The 20,476-nt window shown below is 37.8% G+C and overlaps 1 pseudogene; it reads left to right on the top strand.

Moving 5' to 3' along the window:
* The first annotated feature begins 16,245 nt into the window (after positions 1-16,245).
* LOC127904802 (uncharacterized) overlaps positions 16,246-20,476 on the top strand; it is a 30,185-nt pseudogene continuing 25,954 nt past the window's right edge.

The following is a 20,476-nucleotide window of genomic DNA, read 5'->3' as shown; positions in this document are numbered from 1 at the left end:
GATCCAATGGGGATGATGAGGCCGACGATAGGGGCAGACCAAGAAGGCAGAATTATAATCCTCCTAATGGTCTCAAACTTAAGATTCCACCGTTTAGAGGAAGTAGTTCACCCGAGGAATACTTGGAGTGGATTTAGAAGGTTGAAAAGGTGTTTGAATGGTATGAATATTCTGAAGAAAGGAAGTGCAAGGTGGCAACACTTGAGTTTACGGATTATGCTCTTTTATGGTGGGAAAACTTAAAGATTCAGAGGAGGAGGGATGGAGAAGAGGAGATTACAACGTGGGCAACTATGAAAAGAGTGATGAAGAAGAGATTTATTCCTGATTACTATAAACAGGAGCTATACATCAGACTTCAGACTTTGCGACAAGGATCTTTGAGCGTGGAAGAGTATGTGAAAGAGTTTGAGTTGCTGCTGATTCGATGTGAATTGATGGAACCCCAAGAGCAAACAATAGCTAGATTTCTTGGAGGGTTGAGGAAGGATATAGCTAATATTGTTGAATTACAGCCGTACATCTTCCTTGAGGAAGTTATAAAGCTTGCAACTCGAGTAGAGAGGCAGCAGAAACGAGGAGGTGTCCGAACTGGTGTAACTACGTCAAGCACAACAAGTGCTGTTTCTACACCTACACGAACATGGAGCACACCTAAACGAGATGAGAAGGTGGAGTTTACTAAGGGGAATACCAGTTCTGATTCTTTGAAGGGAAAGGAGAAGGTGACAGAACCTCAACATCCTAGAAGGTCTCGGGACATCAAGTGCTTCAAGTGCTTAGAACATGGGCACATTGCTTCGGAATGTCCAAATAAAAGGGTGATGATTTTGCATGGGGATCATGGAGAGCTGATCAGTGGAGATGAGGTTGAAACTGAAGATGAAGATGAGGTACAAGTGGCTGAACAAGAAGAGGATTTCGAACTAGTGAAGAGAGATTTATTAGTTGGGCAACGAGTTCTGAATGCACAAATTGACGTTAGTGATGAGCAACGCGAGAACATCTTTCATACTCGATGTCAGATTCGAGATAAGGTGTGTGGGATGATCATTGACAATGGAAGTTGCACTAATGTTGCGTCAACTACCTTGGTGGAGAAATTGGGTTTAACTACCCTTCCACATCCCAGGCCGTACAGTTTGCGATGGCTGAATGAGAATGGAGAGATTCGGGTGACAAAGCAAGTCCGTGTACCTTTTTCCATTAAAACCTATCATGACGAGGTTTTGTGTGACGTTGCGTCGATGTCAGCAAGCCATTTGTTGCTGGGTCATCCATGGCAGTTTGATAAGGATGTGACCTACAATGGACGAAAGAACACTTATTCTTTTATGCTGAATGGAAAGAAGGTGAACTTGTTACCATTGAGTTCTCAACAGGTTAGAGAGGATCAGATACGAAGCCAACAAAAGGAGGTGAAATCACGTAAGGGGCTGTTGTTAGCCAAAAAAGGAGACATCAAACAAGCATTAGCTTCGGTGGGGGCTGTTTTCATGATCTGGGCAAAGCAATTACTACAAGTAGAAGGATTGGACTTACCAATACAGGTTAAGGAATTGCTTGAAGAATTTAAAGGTGTGTTTCCAGATGAATTACCTAAAGGGTTACCACCTATTCGTGGAATTGAGCATCAAATTGATTTGGTGCCGGGAGCTTCACTTCCTAACAGACCAGCATACAGATGTAATCTAGAGGAAGCAAAAGAGATTCAAAGGCAGGTTGGTGAGCTCTTAGAGAAGGGCTATGTGCGAGAATCACTTAGTCCATGTTCCGTACCTACTTTGCTTGTACCGAAGAAAGATGGTACCATGAGGATGTGTTTGGATAGTCGTGTTATCAATAAAATAACAGTTAAGTATCGATTTCCTATACCCAGACTTGATGGTTTGCTTGATGAGTTGCATGGTGCTGCATTGTTTTCTAAAATTGATTTGATGAGTGGTTATCACCAAATTAGAATGAAAGAAGGAGATGAATGGAAAACAACATTTAAAACTAAACAGGGGTTATATGAATGGATGGTAATGCCATTTGGGTTATCTAATGCGCCTAGTACATTTATGAGGCTTATGAATCATGTTTTGAGGAAGTATATTGGGCTGTTTGTTGTAGTATATTTTGACGATATCCTGGTGTATAGCAAGACCTTTGATGATCATATGAAGCATCTTAGAGTTGTGTTTGAAACTTTGCGAGATTTTAAGTTGTATGGGAAACTCACAAAGTGTTACTTCTATAAAGAAAGTGTCGTGTTTCTTGGATATATTATCTCTAGCAGGGGAGTTAAGGTTGATGAGGAGAAAATTAAGGCAATTCGGGACTGGCCAAAACCTGCTAGTATCGCTGATGTGAGGAGTTTCCATGGTTTAGCTTCTTTCTACAGGCGATTTGTGAAAGACTTCAGCTCTATTGTTGCTCCTATGACAGAATGCTTGAAAAAAGGGAACGACTTTAGATGGAGTGAAGATGCGCAGAAAGCTTTTGAGCTAATTAAGGAAAAGTTATGTACTGCTCCAGTTTTAGCACTTCTAGACTTTGCTAAAACATTCGAAATAGAGTGTGATGCTTCCGGAGTTGGAATTGGGGCTGTCTTGCTGCAAGAAAAGAGGTCGATTGCATTCTTCAGTGAAAAGTTAAATGAAGCACGTTTGAACTACTCTATTTACGACAAGGAGTTCTATGCTTTGATTCGGGCTCTAGAGGTATGGCAACACTACTTGTTGCCTAAAGAATTTGTTATACATATTGATCATGAATCCTTGAAGTATCTTAAGGGGCAAAGCAAGCTGAATCGCATACATGCTAAATGGGTGGAGTTTATGAAGTCATTTCCTTATGTCAAAAAGTACAAGAAAGGGCAAGTTAATGTGGTTGCTAATGCTCTTTCTAGGAGGTTTGCACTGATCTCTATGTTGAATGCAAGGCTGATGGGTTTTGAACAAGTGAAGGAACAATATGCTAATGATTCCTACTTTGCTAATGTGGTTGCCGAATGTGCAAAGGGAGCTTGTGATGGGTTCTTTATGCATGAAGGTTACTTGTTCAAAATGGGCAGAATGTGTATTCCTTCAGGATCGTTAAGGGAGTTGCTTGTGCGAGAGGCTCATGGTGGTGGTCTTAGTGGTCATTTTGGGGAGAAGAAGACTTATGAGCTGCTGAAAGAATATTTTTTTTGGCCTAGCATGTTACGAGATGTGCACAAGGTGATTGAGAGATGTGCTATTTGCAAGAAAGCTAAGGGTAAAGAGAATGCATATGGACTGTATATGCCATTGCCTATTCCAGAGCAACCATTGATGGATGTTAGCATGGACTTTGTACTTGGGTTACCAAGAACACAGCGTGGAAAGGATTCAATAATGGTCGTGGTTGATCGATTCTCCAAAATGTCTCATTTCATTCCTTGCAACAAAACTGACGATGCAGTACATGTTGCTGATTTGTTCTTTCAAGAGATTGTTCGTTTACATGGAGTTCCTAAAAGCATTGTCTCTGATCGTGATACAAAGTTCTTAAGCCACTTTTGGAAGACTCTTTGGAGGAAGCTTGGAACGAAGTTACTTTTCAGTACGACATGTCATCCACAAACTAATGGACAAACTGAGGTAGTAAACCGAACTTTATCTTCTTTGTTACGAGCTGTTATACATAAGAATTTGAAGAGTTGGGATACTTGTTTGCCTATTGTGGAGTTTGCATATAATCGTAGTGTGCATGGGGCTACAAATTTTTCACCATTTGAGGTTGTGTATGGCTTTAATCCTTGTATTCTTATTGATCTTGTTCATATTCCAATTGATGAGAGGACATCTATGGATGGAATTAGAAAGGCAGAATTGATGAAGAAACTACATGAGCAAGTTCGATTACATATTGAGGAGAAAATGACAAAGTATGCTAAACAAGCTAACAAGGGGCGGAAAATGGTTAGGTTTGAACCTGGAGATCTTGTTTGGATTCATATTAGCAAGGGCAGATTCCCAAGCAAACGTAAGTCCAAGTTGATGCCAAGAGTTGATGGTCCATTTTGGATTATAGAGAAGGTGAATGACAACGCATATAAGGTAGATCTTCCTGGTGATTACAACGTATCAGCTACTTTTAATGTGAAAGACTTGACTCTATACTTGGATGACGATGACGATTCTGATTTGAGGACAAATCATTTTCAACCCGGGGCTGATGATGTGCATCATGAGAATTATAATCCATCTTGTAAAGCTAAATCTAATATGCAAAAGGATTCAGATGATCCAATGACAAGAGCGAGAGCGAAACAACTACAAAGGGCCTTGACGAGTCAAATTGGAATGATTGAAGCTGCCTCAGAGTTAAAAATTAACAATCAGTTTGAAATTGGTTCAAGGATGTTTATTTGCCTACAATTGGAACTTGGAGATGGGAAAAGCCCTTAATGGTTCTTTTGATGCTGGGCTACTTGAATTTGGGTTGATATGCAAATAAGTGAAGGACTTGATGCTGTTTATGGTCAAAACAGCAAATGAATTTGAACCCGAATTTGAAGTCATCCATTGCATGTGAAAACAAGACTAATCTAGGTGGATTTCAAGTTCAGAACGTGTTCTTTCTAGATTGTCCAACCATGATTGCATTGGACTTTTGTGTAAGAAGATATGGTTGTTTTAAATTTGATCTGTTTATGTTAGAAAGGTCAAAAAACGTGTGCTAGTTAATTTGTCTAGGTTAGTTTGTCAAAGTCTGTTTTTTGGGCTTGACTTCTGCCATGTTGAATTTTTCCTAACTTTGGAGGGATGTTCCAATTATAAATATAGTATCAGAATATGTAATAAAGGACTTTTGGCCAAGATTTGAAACTTAATTCACAGAATTAAGAGTTGTTCTTCCAAATTAATTTTGTGAAGAACCCTACCTGACTTGTCACTCTTCAATCACAAAGAGTGTGGCGTCGAAATCCTAGATTGATCTTTGTGGCGTCCAAATCGACTTATCAAAGTATCATTCTAGTCTATCCTCCATCTTATTTACCTTGAAATCACTATAATCCAGCCTAAACACCAAAAGAAAGACAACACAACCAGACCCATCCTTCATCCATTTTCGTCAGATTCATTGTTGCCGATTTTCGAATCATTCACGGCACATCATCTGGTATCAGAGCATCAGTTGCGATCTAAGGCAGGAGCCAAAAACAGAAGAAAGGCTTACTGGAATAAGGTTGATAAACTTAATTATGGCTGGAGATAAAGAAGATTTGCCAAGAGGGTTTAAGTTTGGAACAGGCACAGGTTATGGGCTTACAACGATCTCATGCTGAGATTCGGGATGAAATGACTGGAATTCATGAACAGTTGAATACGCTTATGCAAATGATGCAAAGAAATAATTTGCAACCCCAACAGAGGCAAGCACTTAGGGTGCCATGAAATGATATTATAGAAGCTGACGAAGATCCAATGGGGATGATGAGGCCGACGATAGGGGCAGACCAAGAAGGCAGAATTATAATCCTCCTAATGGTCTCAAACTTAAGATTCCACCGTTTAGAGGAAGTAGTTCACCCGAGGAATACTTGGAGTGGATTTAGAAGGTTGAAAAGGTGTTTGAATGGTATGAATATTCTGAAGAAAGGAAGTGCAAGGTGGCAACACTTGAGTTTACGGATTATGCTCTTTTATGGTGGGAAAACTTAAAGATTCAGAGGAGGAGGGATGGAGAAGAGGAGATTACAACGTGGGCAACTATGAAAAGAGTGATGAAGAAGAGATTTATTCCTGATTACTATAAACAGGAGCTATACATCAGACTTCAGACTTTGCGACAAGGATCTTTGAGCGTGGAAGAGTATGTGAAAGAGTTTGAGTTGCTGCTGATTCGATGTGAATTGATGGAACCCCAAGAGCAAACAATAGCTAGATTTCTTGGAGGGTTGAGGAAGGATATAGCTAATATTGTTGAATTACAGCCGTACATCTTCCTTGAGGAAGTTATAAAGCTTGCAACTCGAGTAGAGAGGCAGCAGAAACGAGGAGGTGTCCGAACTGGTGTAACTACGTCAAGCACAACAAGTGCTGTTTCTACACCTACACGAACATGGAGCACACCTAAACGAGATGAGAAGGTGGAGTTTACTAAGGGGAATACCAGTTCTGATTCTTTGAAGGGAAAGGAGAAGGTGACAGAACCTCAACATCCTAGAAGGTCTCGGGACATCAAGTGCTTCAAGTGCTTAGAACATGGGCACATTGCTTCGGAATGTCCAAATAAAAGGGTGATGATTTTGCATGGGGATCATGGAGAGCTGATCAGTGGAGATGAGGTTGAAACTGAAGATGAAGATGAGGTACAAGTGGCTGAACAAGAAGAGGATTTCGAACTAGTGAAGAGAGATTTATTAGTTGGGCAACGAGTTCTGAATGCACAAATTGACGTTAGTGATGAGCAACGCGAGAACATCTTTCATACTCGATGTCAGATTCGAGATAAGGTGTGTGGGATGATCATTGACAATGGAAGTTGCACTAATGTTGCGTCAACTACCTTGGTGGAGAAATTGGGTTTAACTACCCTTCCACATCCCAGGCCGTACAGTTTGCGATGGCTGAATGAGAATGGAGAGATTCGGGTGACAAAGCAAGTCCGTGTACCTTTTTCCATTAAAACCTATCATGACGAGGTTTTGTGTGACGTTGCGTCGATGTCAGCAAGCCATTTGTTGCTGGGTCATCCATGGCAGTTTGATAAGGATGTGACCTACAATGGACGAAAGAACACTTATTCTTTTATGCTGAATGGAAAGAAGGTGAACTTGTTACCATTGAGTTCTCAACAGGTTAGAGAGGATCAGATACGAAGCCAACAAAAGGAGGTGAAATCACGTAAGGGGCTGTTGTTAGCCAAAAAAGGAGACATCAAACAAGCATTAGCTTCGGTGGGGGCTGTTTTCATGATCTGGGCAAAGCAATTACTACAAGTAGAAGGATTGGACTTACCAATACAGGTTAAGGAATTGCTTGAAGAATTTAAAGGTGTGTTTCCAGATGAATTACCTAAAGGGTTACCACCTATTCGTGGAATTGAGCATCAAATTGATTTGGTGCCGGGAGCTTCACTTCCTAACAGACCAGCATACAGATGTAATCTAGAGGAAGCAAAAGAGATTCAAAGGCAGGTTGGTGAGCTCTTAGAGAAGGGCTATGTGCGAGAATCACTTAGTCCATGTTCCGTACCTACTTTGCTTGTACCGAAGAAAGATGGTACCATGAGGATGTGTTTGGATAGTCGTGTTATCAATAAAATAACAGTTAAGTATCGATTTCCTATACCCAGACTTGATGGTTTGCTTGATGAGTTGCATGGTGCTGCATTGTTTTCTAAAATTGATTTGATGAGTGGTTATCACCAAATTAGAATGAAAGAAGGAGATGAATGGAAAACAACATTTAAAACTAAACAGGGGTTATATGAATGGATGGTAATGCCATTTGGGTTATCTAATGCGCCTAGTACATTTATGAGGCTTATGAATCATGTTTTGAGGAAGTATATTGGGCTGTTTGTTGTAGTATATTTTGACGATATCCTGGTGTATAGCAAGACCTTTGATGATCATATGAAGCATCTTAGAGTTGTGTTTGAAACTTTGCGAGATTTTAAGTTGTATGGGAAACTCACAAAGTGTTACTTCTATAAAGAAAGTGTCGTGTTTCTTGGATATATTATCTCTAGCAGGGGAGTTAAGGTTGATGAGGAGAAAATTAAGGCAATTCGGGACTGGCCAAAACCTGCTAGTATCGCTGATGTGAGGAGTTTCCATGGTTTAGCTTCTTTCTACAGGCGATTTGTGAAAGACTTCAGCTCTATTGTTGCTCCTATGACAGAATGCTTGAAAAAAGGGAACGACTTTAGATGGAGTGAAGATGCGCAGAAAGCTTTTGAGCTAATTAAGGAAAAGTTATGTACTGCTCCAGTTTTAGCACTTCTAGACTTTGCTAAAACATTCGAAATAGAGTGTGATGCTTCCGGAGTTGGAATTGGGGCTGTCTTGCTGCAAGAAAAGAGGTCGATTGCATTCTTCAGTGAAAAGTTAAATGAAGCACGTTTGAACTACTCTATTTACGACAAGGAGTTCTATGCTTTGATTCGGGCTCTAGAGGTATGGCAACACTACTTGTTGCCTAAAGAATTTGTTATACATATTGATCATGAATCCTTGAAGTATCTTAAGGGGCAAAGCAAGCTGAATCGCATACATGCTAAATGGGTGGAGTTTATGAAGTCATTTCCTTATGTCAAAAAGTACAAGAAAGGGCAAGTTAATGTGGTTGCTAATGCTCTTTCTAGGAGGTTTGCACTGATCTCTATGTTGAATGCAAGGCTGATGGGTTTTGAACAAGTGAAGGAACAATATGCTAATGATTCCTACTTTGCTAATGTGGTTGCCGAATGTGCAAAGGGAGCTTGTGATGGGTTCTTTATGCATGAAGGTTACTTGTTCAAAATGGGCAGAATGTGTATTCCTTCAGGATCGTTAAGGGAGTTGCTTGTGCGAGAGGCTCATGGTGGTGGTCTTAGTGGTCATTTTGGGGAGAAGAAGACTTATGAGCTGCTGAAAGAATATTTTTTTTGGCCTAGCATGTTACGAGATGTGCACAAGGTGATTGAGAGATGTGCTATTTGCAAGAAAGCTAAGGGTAAAGAGAATGCATATGGACTGTATATGCCATTGCCTATTCCAGAGCAACCATTGATGGATGTTAGCATGGACTTTGTACTTGGGTTACCAAGAACACAGCGTGGAAAGGATTCAATAATGGTCGTGGTTGATCGATTCTCCAAAATGTCTCATTTCATTCCTTGCAACAAAACTGACGATGCAGTACATGTTGCTGATTTGTTCTTTCAAGAGATTGTTCGTTTACATGGAGTTCCTAAAAGCATTGTCTCTGATCGTGATACAAAGTTCTTAAGCCACTTTTGGAAGACTCTTTGGAGGAAGCTTGGAACGAAGTTACTTTTCAGTACGACATGTCATCCACAAACTAATGGACAAACTGAGGTAGTAAACCGAACTTTATCTTCTTTGTTACGAGCTGTTATACATAAGAATTTGAAGAGTTGGGATACTTGTTTGCCTATTGTGGAGTTTGCATATAATCGTAGTGTGCATGGGGCTATAAATTTTTCACCATTTGAGGTTGTGTATGGCTTTAATCCTTGTATTCTTATTGATCTTGTTCATATTCCAATTGATGAGAGGACATCTATGGATGGAATTAGAAAGGCAGAATTGATGAAGAAACTACATGAGCAAGTTCGATTACATATTGAGGAGAAAATGACAAAGTATGCTAAACAAGCTAACAAGGGGCGGAAAATGGTTAGGTTTGAACCTGGAGATCTTGTTTGGATTCATATTAGCAAGGGCAGATTCCCAAGCAAACGTAAGTCCAAGTTGATGCCAAGAGTTGATGGTCCATTTTGGATTATAGAGAAGGTGAATGACAACGCATATAAGGTAGATCTTCCTGGTGATTACAACGTATCAGCTACTTTTAATGTGAAAGACTTGACTCTATACTTGGATGACGATGACGATTCTGATTTGAGGACAAATCATTTTCAACCCGGGGCTGATGATGTGCATCATGAGAATTATAATCCATCTTGTAAAGCTAAATCTAATATGCAAGAGGATTCAGATGATCCAATGACAAGAGCGAGAGCGAAACAACTACAAAGGGCCTTGACGAGTCAAATTGGAATGATTGAAGCTGCCTCAGAGTTAAAAATTAACAATCAGTTTGAAATTGGTTCAAGGATGTTTATTTGCCTACAATTGGAACTTGGAGATGGGAAAAGCCCTTAATGGTTCTTTTGATGCTGGGCTACTTGAATTTGGGTTGATATGCAAATAAGTGAAGGACTTGATGCTGTTTATGGTCAAAACAGCAAATGAATTTGAACCCGAATTTGAAGTCATCCATTGCATGTGAAAACAAGACTAATCTAGGTGGATTTCAAGTTCAGAACGTGTTCTTTCTAGATTGTCCAACCATGATTGCATTGGACTTTTGTGTAAGAAGATATGGTTGTTTTAAATTTGATCTGTTTATGTTAGAAAGGTCAAAAAACGTGTGCTAGTTAATTTGTCTAGGTTAGTTTGTCAAAGTCTGTTTTTTGGGCTTGACTTCTGCCATGTTGAATTTTTCCTAACTTTGGAGGGATGTTCCAATTATAAATATAGTATCAGAATATGTAATAAAGGACTTTTGGCCAAGATTTGAAACTTAATTCACAGAATTAAGAGTTGTTCTTCCAAATTAATTTTGTGAAGAACCCTACCTGACTTGTCACTCTTCAATCACAAAGAGTGTGGCGTCGAAATCCTAGATTGATCTTTGTGGCGTCCAAATCGACTTATCAAAGTATCATTCTAGTCTATCCTCCATCTTATTTACCTTGAAATCACTATAATCCAGCCTAAACACCAAAAGAAAGACAACACAACCAGACCCATCCTTCATCCATTTTCGTCAGATTCATTGTTGCCGATTTTCGAATCATTCACGGCACATCAATTTGCCACCCCAAAAAAGTCTCAAATAGACTACGAAATCTAATCTGAATGTGGAATTAATTTTGAACTTCTTGTCTTGTTGTGCTTGGTTTTCTTATTTTGCATGGACAATTAATGAAGAAAATCTCCCTCTTTTATACCTGCCAATTCAATTTTCTTCCTAGATTAGGAGAATCATTAATTAATCTTGGATTAAATGAATTAGAAGTTGTCCTTCATGCTCGCTAGGCATCCCAAGCTCCTTTAGGTCCATCTTACTCTTATAATTGGCCCACTAGGCACCTCCAATGGGTCTGCGGCATGATTATGCTTGATGTTAGGCTGATTCTCATTATAGATGGTGTGGGAGTAAATATTTTAAAAATAATTCAACCCATGTTTAGTTATTTTATTACAGCTAGTTAGATAAACAACAATCAAATCATGTATGTTAATAAATTGCAATGTTGATGTTGAAAAATGATGAGAAATAATAGAAATCAAATCAGGTATTTTGCAACTTTTTTTATATTTATAAATGTGGGGAAATAATTGCATATTTTGATGTTGGTAAATGATGAGAAATAATTGCTTGCGTTGATGTTGGTAAATGATGAGAAATCATTTTTGGCATTAATGTTGGTAAATAATAAGAAATAATTGCTTACTTTGATGTTGAAATTTTTTGATATTGATAAATGTTGTGAAATAATTGCATAGGTTAATGTTGGTAAATGATGAGAAATAATTGTTCGCGTTGATGTTGGTATATGATGAGAAATAATTGATTGAGTTGATGTTGAAATTTCTTGGTATCGGTAAATGATGAGAAATAATAGCATAGGTTAATATTGGTAAATGATGAGAAATAATTGTATTGTTGATGTAGATATTTTATGTTGTTGGTAAATGATGAGAAATAATTGCATAGGTTGATGTTGGTAAATAATGAAAAATAATTGAATTATTGATGTTTCGATAGGTTGTGTGGAATCCTTATTTGGTTGATGATTGTCAGTTGCTCTTGTTATATGCACAATAGCCATGGACTCATAGACATCAGTTGTCCCCCTTATATTTTTTAGCTTGTTGAGATGCATTGCTTAAAACATGTAATGTGGCAATTTAGTTTTAAGCAACTCATCCCAGCCAAAATAGATACGAGTGATCAATTGCATTTCATTAGTTGTTCGGGTAGGCACGCTGATTATAATTGGATGATTCACCATCTCTAAAATATATTGATGTGGGATGCACAAAGATATTTTATTTTTAGAGAGGTGCATCCCTGATTTTCAAGGAGGAATATATGAGATGTTACTTGAGTATAACATGCCAAATCATTACACCAAACCCAACGCAAGTTCCTCCACGCGAGGAGATGGAGTATGAGCCACATGCACGTCGGACTAAGCATGCTATAAGTATTTGTTGTTTTTTATAGGCTTGGACAAATCCGTTGCATTTTATTTATGGATTAATAATTTATATTTGCTTCATATTAGGTTGGATAGTTGTTACATGATGGTCGATATGTTGTGACTGATCTTTGTGATCTTGATGATGATAATGGACTTGCTCGTTATTATACATTTTCTTGGTTAGAGACATGTCGTACTACACTTGACCTGTTAAGAGAGACATTAAGCCTAGATGATGTTGTCTCAGAGGATGAAATCACACAGACAACCGGAAGTCGTGCTATTAAGTTGACACATCCATTTGTCGTCGTAGAAGACATAAATAGGCTCATATGTATTATTATGTTGTGTTATTTTCTTAGTTAAGAGCTAATTTTATTTGTATTACTTCTGTAATATTGTTTTAGCTAATTATCTTGTTGCTTTTAATGTTGTCTTGCATATTATGCATTTTCATACTTATTTTAGATACCCATGATTTTAAATTGTTAATTAACAGGTGAACATGTGAACAAGTTGTTTAAAATTTCAAATCATCCATTTACAAGTTAAAAAATGTACATTGTTATATTTTGTTATTGTTATTATCTTTATAACTAATAAATTAAAACAATATTTAAAACAACAAGTATTAATTTGGGATTATAATTAAAAAAACCAAATTGATGTTAAAATATTGCACTCTCAATTATGGATTTGAGGTTTGGTAATTTATGGTTTTATTTGGACTTCAGTGTGGTGGTTTATGCTTCGTTTTATGTAAATTTTAAGGTTGAGCTTACGTTAAGATTGAGCTAGGATAACACAACCGCTATTCATATTAGCATTTGTGCATAGAACAATCGCTATTGTCTTTAGCGGTTATTTAATATTGACACTATTTGTAATAGCAGTTTTTTAAGACAACCGCTATTCCTATTAGCGGCTCATTAATAAATCAGCGATTCTTATTATTAGTTGAGTGAAAGTGCATTGTTTCCTCAATACTTTTCTATCATGTTCTATATTCTCAAATATTTTACCAAACTATGCTAGTTTGGTAAAAGACCATTGGTCTTGTATAATCTACAAAGCCCAAGGCTCGACTCTAATAATTTACTCTTCATAATATATATATATATATATATATATATATATATATATTTTTAAGACTTTTGAGAATGTACTAAAATATATTTATTTTTTTATATTGTCGTCTCCCTACATAGGCTTGCACTCCTTTAAATCTGTTAGGCCTCCAACAAAGATAATACTAGATCGAAGTTAAGGTCTGATTGAAGGTTCAATTAGATTTATATAAATATATATAAAAATTATGTGTCTTTTGATTAAGATAAGTATTTAATCATTAATGAAGAAAGCTAAAATTGATCATTAATCATCCATTAGAGAGATAAAAATCAAAATTATTAATCAAGATCAAGTCCAACATAAAATATGAGTTTTTAGTAGTTAATTAGAAAATATTACTGTACAAGTAGAATTTTAACACATACAGTGCTAGGAAGCAATGCACAGAGATAAGTAATATGAATTGCACTAGAATTCATATTGTGTAATCCTTATCTATTGTACACAGTTTTTTAAAGGAATGTGATTTATAGTTGCTATGAAACTTGATCTTTGTAAAACTATAAATATGTTATTTAGCAGCTAGAAATGATGGTTGGCTTAATATATATAATTTCTTTATAGATTTATGTAATTTATTGCCTTTTTATAGTTTTTCTTTCACCTTAATTAGTTAACTTGCCCTTCGTTTTTATATAGTTTGTAGTTTTCTAGCGTTGTCATTTTTTTTCTCTTAACTTTTCAAAGCCAATCTAACACCTCACTTAATTTGCAAGGTTGTTACCTACATCATTTTTTTTAAAATCTATTTTGTAGTTCATGCTCAGCCAAAAATAAGGAAGATATGACAATAATCAATTAGGAGAAAATGATTGATCATAGGAAAGGAGTCCACCTAATTGACCAAGATGAAGCAATTCGATCATGAAGAAAAAGTTCAAGTGATTAATTAGAGTATCTAGACCTATACAAGATAGAAATTCTCAACATGTACAACTAGTTAGGGTTACATAACAAGTCAGGATTCATGTGTCTGTGTGTGTAAACAAAGTTGTGCTTTAGTTAGAATACAATTTGTATTAGAATTCAACATGTAAGCTCCTTATATGATATGAATAGTTCGTATAGGATTAAGTTTAAGGGATTACTGATGTGGACCAGCCTAGAAACACCAATAAGGACCCATTACATGTTCCAAATGGTCCAATGACTCGGTCCAAGACAAAGGCATTAAAAGAGGCATTGAATGCATTGGTTTTGAATGTTTCAACTAAGTCAGAATTGAAAGGTCCATTAGAGTATCAAGAGGAGACCCTAATACATCTTGTCCATGTGCAAGAGGGGTCCAATACAACCTTATTTGAGCCATGAGGTGAGGACAGCAAAGGAAACAAAAGAATCCTACTACAACTTGGAAACAACATGGGTGGCTACCTTTTCCTTTTGTTTCTAGGATTAAGGGGTTGCATGGAAGGCTATAAATAAGCCTTGAATTAGTTCTGTAATATTTTACTTCTCTTCTTCTTATGACAGAACATGGATTTAATATTAGGGGCTTTATTTTATTTTGTTAGCTACAACCCAAGGCTTGTTTGGGCTTAATTAATACTTTGTTTTCAGTTAGGATCCAAGGCTTGTTTGGATTAAGTTATGGGCTTTTCAGTTTAGGGTTTTGGGTCAGTTTTGAGTGGACCTCATATAAGTCCACATAAGGGGTCCATTAGGGTTAATTTTTCAAGAACTATTTAAACTCATGTAAGCCAAAATTTCGGCAGCTTTGATGATAATTACTTTTGGATTTTTTTATTTTTATCGTGTGAGAGTGATTCTTGTATTCTTCAGTTCTTGAACGAACTGAATCTGACTTATCGAAGATTAACTGGCTTCGTGGCGTCATTCTACTCATTCCAATAGTGTTGGTGCCTTGGGGTAGGTTTCCATTGTGTCACACTCCTATCAGACCTATTTCGGCTTTCCAGGATCATATCTCAATCTTGATTGTGGGTTGCGTGACCACGTAATCACGAGGTTCACATCAGTTGGTATCAGAGCTAGTCTTCAAAACAAGGTCATATCCTTATGTTATTTTCGTTTTTCTTAGTGTTCCTTTAAGTTTTTCAGTGTTTACGTCCATCTTCTTGTTCTTCGTGTCTGCGTCATCTAAGCAAAAAAAAAAAAAGGGGTTATATTTCATCTTGTTATTGTCTCTAATCATATCAGTATATTAAAAAGAAAAAAAAAACAGAGAGAGAGAGGGATTAGTTGAAATTTGAAGGATCATTTAATTTTTGCCGTAGAAACACAACTCTTGGTGAACCATAAGAAAACCACCTTGAAATAAATTGAAACTTCATATTTAGTCTATTAGGGGTGCGATCGCATCATATGTCAAATTTGGACTTATTTTGATATTGTTTGCATGAGGTTTTAATTCGAGGTTCAATTCTGCCGTAGAAACACTACTCTTAGTGAACCATAAGCAATCCACCTTAGACTAAATTGAAACTTCATATTCTGTGTATTGGGGATGAGATCGCTCCATATATTAAATTTGAGCTTATTTTGATATCAGCTTCTGGAGGTTTTAATTGGAGGTTCAATTCTGTCGCAAACTGATCATACATTGGGGTTTGGGTACCTAGACATAAAAAAACAACCTATAAATTGATTTTTGTTGTTTGTTTAGTATTATAATACTAAATATTGAATTTGAGGTTATTTCGAGATCGTTTGGTTTGGGTTTCAATTCTGTTATGTACAAATTGCGTAACAGGTTAGATTTTCGTCAAGTTTCAAAACATGATCCTAGTTTTGTTTTGTCCAAATCTTTTTGTTTCTATTATATTTGGGTTATCTAGGAGTCAAGTAACTTTTTTAACTAATATTTGCTTTTGTTTTATTTCGTGTCTTCGTTTCGTCCACAATTCGTACGAATTTGCATTGCTACTCGCAAAATCGTAATCATAGTTTTGTTTTGCATTTTCAGTATATTTATTGATTCTTGAGTCTGAAAATTATAATTAGAGTGCGCTGCGAAGGCTACTGACTTTGATTTGTTGATTTCAATTCCTAAAGAACCAAAAGAAAGCAAATTTGGAGGTAAAAGGCTTAGTGAGCTTATTAAAGTGAAAAGCTATGATTTGTTTTTGTGTGATACACGAGAGATGTGAGGATATATTTTGTGCTACTAACCAAATTTTACAGATTCAAAGAATGTCTGAAAACAACGAATCAGAGACACAAAACGCTGACGTAGCTTTCCAATTACGAGCCATGGGCCAGCAATTTGAGCTGTTGTCTAGAACGTACAAGGATCTGAAAGATGAGGTGAATTCAATAAATCAACAGAATAGTGGGGCTGATCGCCGAAGAAATACGGTTCGTATGGCCGTACGGAATGTCAGATCTGATTTTGAAGAGTTTGTTGACGAAAATGTAGATGCGGGTGAAGATGACTATGATTTTGTATCTGCTGGCCAAGGAATCAGGTCTGGACTGAAGAGGGCTAGGAGGAATGTGAATTTCCGTGGCATGGGCACTAATGAAGATATGGATAGGGACTTGGACACCATTAAACTGAAAATTCCTAACTTTCAAGGTAAAAACGATCCCGAGGCTTATTTGGAGTGGGAGAAAAAGGTAGATTGGATTTTTGATTGCCATAGCTATTCTGAACAAAAGAAGGTGAAATTGGTGATAATTGAGTTTACGGAGTATGCATTGATTTGGTGGGATCAAATTGTAATCAGTAAGAGGAGGAATGGGGAGCAACTTGTTCAGATTCGGGGGGAGATGAAAGTCTTAATGAGGAGATGATTTGTGCCAAATCACTATTACAGAGACTTATATCTGAAGCTCCAAGGTTTGAATCAAGGTTATAAGACAGTAGATGAATATCACAAAGAGATGGAGATAGCAATGATTCGGGCCAATGTTGTTGAGGATAGAGAAGCCACCATGGCTAGATTTCTTAATGGGTTGAATCAGGACATTGCCAATGTGGTTGAGCTACAACACTATGTGGAGCTAGAGGACATGATTCACATGGCTACGAAGGTGGAGAGACAACTTTGAAAGGGACATGCTCGACCAGCGTTTAATTCGGGCTCTTCATCATCTTGGAAGCCGAATCTAAAGAGAGAGGGTACTGTCCAGCCGAGATCCTTTATTCCTTCTAGAACTGAACCACCAAAGGCTAAAGTTGATGTCCCTACTGATGCCAAAGGTAAATCTGAAACTCAACCTAAACGTACCCGTGATGTTAAATGTTTCAGGTGTCAGGGACATGGACATTATGCTTCAGAGTGTCCAAACAAGAGAATCATGATGATTAGAGATAATGGTGATATGGAATCTGAAAGTGACAGATCTGATTGTGAAGGCATGCCACCATTAGAGGATAGTGATGGGGATGAGTTAGCATTACCAGTTGAGGAGTCCTTGGTTATAAGACGAACACTTCAGGTTCAGGTCAAGGAAGATGAAACTAATCAACAAAGGGAGAACATCTTCCATACGCGTTGTTATGTACAAAGCAAGGTGTGTGGTTTAATTATAGATAATGGAAGCTGTGTTAATGTTTGTAGTACCACCCTTGTTAGTAAACTGAATTTGTGTACTGTTAAGCATGCTAAACCATATAGATTGCAATGGTTGAATGATAGTGGTGAAGTGAAAGTGACTAAACAGGTTGTGGTTCCATTTTCGATTGGGAAATATGTTGATGAAGTTCTGTGCGACGTGGTACCAATGCAAGCAAGTCACATCTTGTTGGAGAGACCATGACAATATGATAGGAAGGCAATTCATGATGGGGTTAAAAATAAGTATACTGTTGTAAAAGATGGTAAAACCATCACTCTTGTACCTCTTACACCCAAACAGGTGTATGATGATCAAATAAAGCTAAAAAGTGAGCATGAGGCGATGGGGAGAGAAAATCAAAGTGAGGAACAAGAGGAGAGAAGACCACCAGATTCGGCTAGAACCCAAACCACTACAACCCATTCGGCCACCCATCCAAACACGAACAAATATTCGGCCAACACTCCAAACAAATCAAACCATTCGACCACAACTCAAAAACACCTAAATCTGGCCGAGAGTGAAGACAAGAGGAGTGAAGAAAGTCAAGAAGGGTGATGAGAATTGTGTGGAAAAACTAATGAAACAACCCAATGTTTATGCTAGAGAGGGTGAGGTCAGATCTGCATTTTTCACTTACAAGCCAATGATTTTACTTGTGTACAAAGAGGCTTACTTTAATACAAATGATCTTGATCATATTGTGCCTAGTGTTGCTATTTCTTTGTTACAGGAGTTTGATGATGTGTTCCCCGACGATACTCCTAGCGGATTACCACCATTGAGGGGGATAGAGCATCAGATTGATTTCGTACCCGGAGCTTCAATTCCTAACCGACTAGCCTATAAAAGCAATCCCGAGAAGATGAAGGAGCTTCAAAGGCAAGTTGATGAGCTGATGGAAAAGGGCTACATTCGTGAGAGTATGAGCCCGTGTGCTGGACCCGTGCTACTTGTGCCTAAGAAGGATGGCACATGGAGGATGTGTGTTGATTGTCGAGCCATCAACAACATAATAGTAAAGTATAGACACCTCATTCCTAGGCTTGATGACATGTTAGATGAGTTACATGGATCCTGTATTTTCTCTAAAATTGACTTGAAAAGTGAGTACCATCAAATTAGGATGAAAGAAGATGATGTGTGGAAAACAACATTTAAGACTAAGCATGGTTTGTATGAATGGTTAGTAATGCCGTTTGGACTTACAAATGCACAAATGCACCTAGTACGTTTATGCGTTTAATGAATCATGTGTTGCGTGCATTCATAGGTAAGTTTGTGGTTGTGTATTTTGCTGACATTTTGATCTATAGCAAGAACTTAACTCAGCATCTTGATCATTTGCGTAATGTACTTAATGTGTTGCGTAGTGAGAAATTATATGCTAATCTTAAAAAATGTGCCTTTTGCATGGAGAAAATTGTGTTTCTTGGCTATGTTGTAACTGTACAGGGTATCGAGATGGATGAGGAGAAAGTTAAGGCCATCCGGGATTGGCCTACACCCCAATCGGTAAGTGAGGTAAGAAGTTTTCATAGGTTAGCTAGTTTTTATAGGCGTTTTGTGAAAGATTTCAGTACAATAGCTACACCCTTGAATGAAGTTGTTAAAAAGTAAGTTGGGTTTAAATGGGGGAAGGAACATGAATTGGCTTTTGTTCTTTTGAAAGAGAAATTATGTTTTGCACCTGTTTTGGCTTTACCTGACTTTACAAAAGCATTTGAAATAGAATGTGATGCATCTGGAATGGGAATAGGTGTTGTTTTGATGCAGGATCGGAGACCTATTGCGTATTTTAGTGAGAAGTTAAGTGGAGCAACCTTGAACTATCCCACTTACGAAAAAGAACTCTATGCATTGGTAAGAGCACTTGAGACATGGCAACATTACTTGTGCAAGATGAGAACTACTGGGGCTAAAGTGGCTTGGGATCAGGTATGTCTTCCAAAAAAGGAGGGGGGGCTAGGAATAAAAAGCATAACAGAATGGAACAAGATTGCTTTGTTGAAACACATTTGGAACCTGTGCAATGACTCAGATGGCTCAATATGGTCTACTTGGATCAGATCCAATCTGTTGCGAGGTAGGAATTTCTGGACAATCAAGACGCCACAGAATTGCTCTTGGGCTTGGGGAAAGATTCTAAAGCTCAGATCCTTAGCATGGCCGAAGATGAAGTACATCATAGGAGATGGAATGACAACCTCTCTATGGTTTGATAATTGGCATCCTCACAGCCCACTCGCAGATTCTTACGGGGAAAGATTCATCTATGATTCAGGTATGGCCAAGAACGCGAAGGTGAATGTGCTAATTCAGAACTCAGAATGGAAAACTCCTACCACCCAAGCTATTGGCTGGCACCCCATTATAGAAGCTATTCCTTCCAATTCTAATCCTAAGATGGGGCAAAAGGATGAGATAGTTTGGTTGGACTCGCCAAATCACAGATTCTCGGTCAAAGTAGCTTGGGAACAACTAAGACGTCATCGTCAGATGGTTGAATGGCATGACATTGTGTGGTTTAAGAATGCTGTTCCAAGACATTCATTTCTTCTATGGATGGCTGTCCAACAGAAACTCACAACTCAAGATAAACTTCATCGGTTTGGTATACATGGTCCCAATAGATGCTCACTCTGTCTCCGCAACAATGAGGATCACAACCACTTGTTCTTTGAATGCTCCTATACTAAAGCGATCTGGTGGGATGTTTGTGACAGATGCGACATTCCAAGAATGACAAAAGGCTGGGATGAATGGATTCGATGGGCCACTGTCTCTTGGCATGGCAAGAGTTTCGTCAATTTTTCTCGTAAACTGAGTTTTGCAGCTACAGTGTATCATGTATGGCAAG

The sequence above is a fragment of the Populus trichocarpa genome, chromosome 19, assembly GCF_000002775.5.
Source record: "Populus trichocarpa isolate Nisqually-1 chromosome 19, P.trichocarpa_v4.1, whole genome shotgun sequence".
NCBI lineage: Eukaryota > Viridiplantae > Streptophyta > Magnoliopsida > Malpighiales > Salicaceae > Populus > Populus trichocarpa.
The sequence above is the reverse complement of the archived record's forward strand: the minus strand, read 5'-3'. Positions and strand labels throughout refer to the sequence as shown.